The sequence below is a fragment of the Saimiri boliviensis genome, chromosome 18, assembly GCF_048565385.1.
Source record: "Saimiri boliviensis isolate mSaiBol1 chromosome 18, mSaiBol1.pri, whole genome shotgun sequence".
Lineage (NCBI taxonomy): Eukaryota > Metazoa > Chordata > Mammalia > Primates > Cebidae > Saimiri > Saimiri boliviensis.
In genome coordinates this window covers 15891526-15894894 of record NC_133466.1, presented here as the reverse complement: position 1 = coordinate 15894894, position 3369 = coordinate 15891526, and the positions used below count along the sequence as shown (strand labels likewise).

Here is a 3369-nt window from a genome sequence, read left to right as displayed (position 1 = left end):
GGCCCCCACCCACTAGGAATGTCCAGTGATGGTTTGACAGTTATCACACTGCCTCTCTAGCGATGATAATTTAGCAGCCAGTGCCAGGGAGAGGCAAGCTCCTGATGATCCACAGCTGTTAACATTAAAGTGTTAATTGAATGCAGATGCCAAGGGGAAGCAGCTCCTGGGCGTGCGTACTAAGAGACACGTTGGCAGACTATGATCTTGCGGGGACACTCCACCAGAAAAAAGGGAAGGATCAGAGGGGCATCTGTCCAACTTCTAAACTCACTGTGAGCTCAATTCCCAGACGTAGGGAGGGCACTGCGCATGCGGGAAGCCCACCCTAAGAGAAGAATTATGGGAAAGAGGCCAGTCTGCAAAACCGTAGGATCAAGGTGAAACACTCTCTTTTTGACCTGCAGTCACTCTCTTGGTTTTCTTCCAAGTGAACTTTTTTTTCCCTGTTTTAAAGTTGAAATAAACTTCCACTCTGGGGCTGAAACTTGCCTTGGTTTTTTTTTTTTTCTGCTTTATGCCCCTCAGTCGAATTCTTTCTTCTGAGGAGACAAGAATTGAGTTGCTGAAGACGCCTATGGATTCACCACCAGTAAAGCAGAGTAGCTACTGGGAACGATAGGTTGCTTTAGAAGCTTTGCAGGTTGTTTTTGTTTTTTTGTTTGTTTGTTTGGGACGAGGTCTCATTTTGTTGCCCAGGCTGGAGTACAGTGGTGCATTCTCAGCTCACTGCAACCTCTGCCTCCCGGGTTCAAGTGGTCCTTTCCACCTCAGCCTCCTGAGTACCTGAGACTACAGGCGTGTACCACCACACCCGGCTAGTTTTAATTTTTATTTTGTATTTTTGGTAGAGGTGGGGTTTCACCATGTCCCCCAGCTGGTCTTGAACTCCTGAGCTGAAGCGATCTGCCTACCTCAGCCTCCCGAATTCTAAGATTAGACGTGAGCCATCGCGCCTACCCTTGTAAGTTGTTTTTTGTTGAACAGAAAAAGCGATTCAAAAATGCCCAGGACTCTGTTCTTCACTCAGCAAGCTTACACAGCCATCTTTGATTGACTGATTTTTTTGACAATGACTATCAGATGTGTTCCTCAATGAATCACGTAAGTCTTCTGTTTATATTCATTAAAGAATACATTTTAAATGAGGATAAAATTACAACTTTTATACAATATAAAATAAATGTGTCAAAGATTTTATTTAACTCAGAATTAATGAGGTGATGACTAGATGTTGCAAGGAGTTCAAAAGAGAAACACACATTTATAGTTGAATAAGGAATGTGAAATATATTTACAAATAATGCAAAACTGACGAAACTCGTCAATATCCAAGTAAACCCAATTCGCATTTTCATGGACAGAGATTATTTGCATTTCAATCAATTTTCTCCAAGGTAACTTCTGTGTCTGAAGAGTTGTGAAATAGCCCGGTCAGAGGTAAACAAAGGCACAGATAACCCAGATGGATGAGGTAGACGGTCTTTCACCTTTTTTCTCTACGTATTCTTTCTTTACTAGGGTGATTTTGGTTCATCTGACACCTTTTAATAATAAATAAATCAAGATCCAGAAATTAGTGAATAAAATTACGTATTGGGGGCTGTAGGGGGAAAATATTTCTCTCTACTCTGCATATCTTTTAGCTGGGGCAGACCCCTGTAACAAAAGACAGATTAACGAGGGAAAACAGATGTTTCATAACATGTATATCTTCTGTATATCTGTGAGAAACTTGGAGAAATAAGCTAGTCTCAAAGACATGTGTTTGAATTCAGGCTTAAATCCTATCTTCCACTGAAACAAAGAAAGACGGGTGAGGGAAGGCCAGTTATGCCCAGGAAAACACAGTAAGCAAAGGTAAAGTTTGTTATGCAGATCTAAATTGGTGCCTTCTCTACTGAGTCTCTGATGATAGTCATCCTTCTCATTCTGGTACAGAGAGGACACTTAGAAACGGAGATTTCCTTTACAGATGTAAATTTTCCTTACAAAAGGATAAGTTTTACTCTGTTTTCAGAGCTTCTCCTGTGTCTGCAGTTTCTCAAAATAATCAGCTCAAAATAATCCTTATGCCAAACAGGCATATTTTGGGGTGGCATATTTTCATCTCCTACATACAGGTCACAGACATTCATATTCAGGAGCTTGGGAATGAAATTCGTTTTGCATAATATAAAAATCAAGGTTCTTTTGAGGGCATGGTGTCAACTAATTTGACACGAAAATGGAACCGTCATTCTATTTTCTGTACATAGTCCATGAAATACAGTATAAGCATTTGGAATGATTTGGGTCAGTTGTCCAACTACCAGCAATCTCCTTATAACTCACAGATTCCCCTCTATAATAATCACAATGATAATAACAGCAATAATAATAAAAACTGTGACACCTGAGTCTTATCGATCCCTTAACAGGTGCCAGACACTGTACTAGGTGTTTTTTCTATAATTTCTTAAATTTAATTTTCATAATACCATATACAGTGGATATAATTATGCTAGTTTGTGAAATAGCAGTTCATGCCCTCCTTATGCCCAGTCCCTCTTTTCAATAAAGAAAAAAAATTTAAGCAAACAAGTTTCATTGAATGATTTCAATTACAGTATTTCAAAAGCGTGATTCAGGGAACCAAACAGCAGTCCTTCTTTGACTATGGTTTCCTCAATAACTTGACTTCCTTCTCCTCAGTTTGAAAAGTTAAATATAGCTTTAGATAATCACTGATGTTTAATTTCTGTGAAATGCTTTAAAAGGCTTGTAAGGTATAAAACTCTAATTTATTACCCTTTTTATAAGTGGAAAGACTTGAAAAGGACATAAGTGCTTTGCTTTTACAGAGTTAGGGTCTAGAACTTTTGACTTCTAGCCATTCAGAGACAAAACATCTGAAAGAGTCATGCAATGAAATCACAAAGCAAACATTGTTTGGGGAACTGAGATAGTATCTAGACTACCCACGCTGAAACGCTTATTTATGTTCACACTTATTTTCCTCTTTGCACTCCGCTCTCTCCTTTCTTCTTCTCTGTTTTCTTTATCCACTTCATATGCTGCAAGAGTCATTTAGTACCTGACTACACAAAAAGAAATGTGCTGAGTTTGACTTTCTTTTATGCATATACTAGGGAACTAATTTTAGTGTATGTTGCATTCTTTTATAGATGACTTTTTTTTGGCTGTCCTATAGTTAGAGTTCTAAACTCTTGCTATCTTGCTGTGTATTTTTATTTCCCTGCTTTGCCTTGTGGCAAAAAGAAAACAAAAAGCCATCACTACGCTAGGAGCACCCTCTAAATAAAGATGGCTTTCCCCAGGTCTGACTGTGACTTTCCCCCACCCCACTAATGGAAATGGTTAGAACAA

The 3369-nt window shown here is 38.9% G+C and overlaps 1 long non-coding RNA gene across 1 annotated transcript; it reads left to right on the top strand.

Annotated features, from left to right (window-relative positions):
* The first annotated feature begins 213 nt into the window (after positions 1-213).
* LOC141581992 (uncharacterized) lies at positions 214-1104 on the top strand. The gene is made up of 2 exons (XR_012514836.1): positions 214-380; positions 988-1104. It is a non-coding gene; the product is annotated as an uncharacterized LOC141581992 (long non-coding RNA).
* The last annotated feature ends 2265 nt before the right edge of the window (positions 1105-3369 follow it).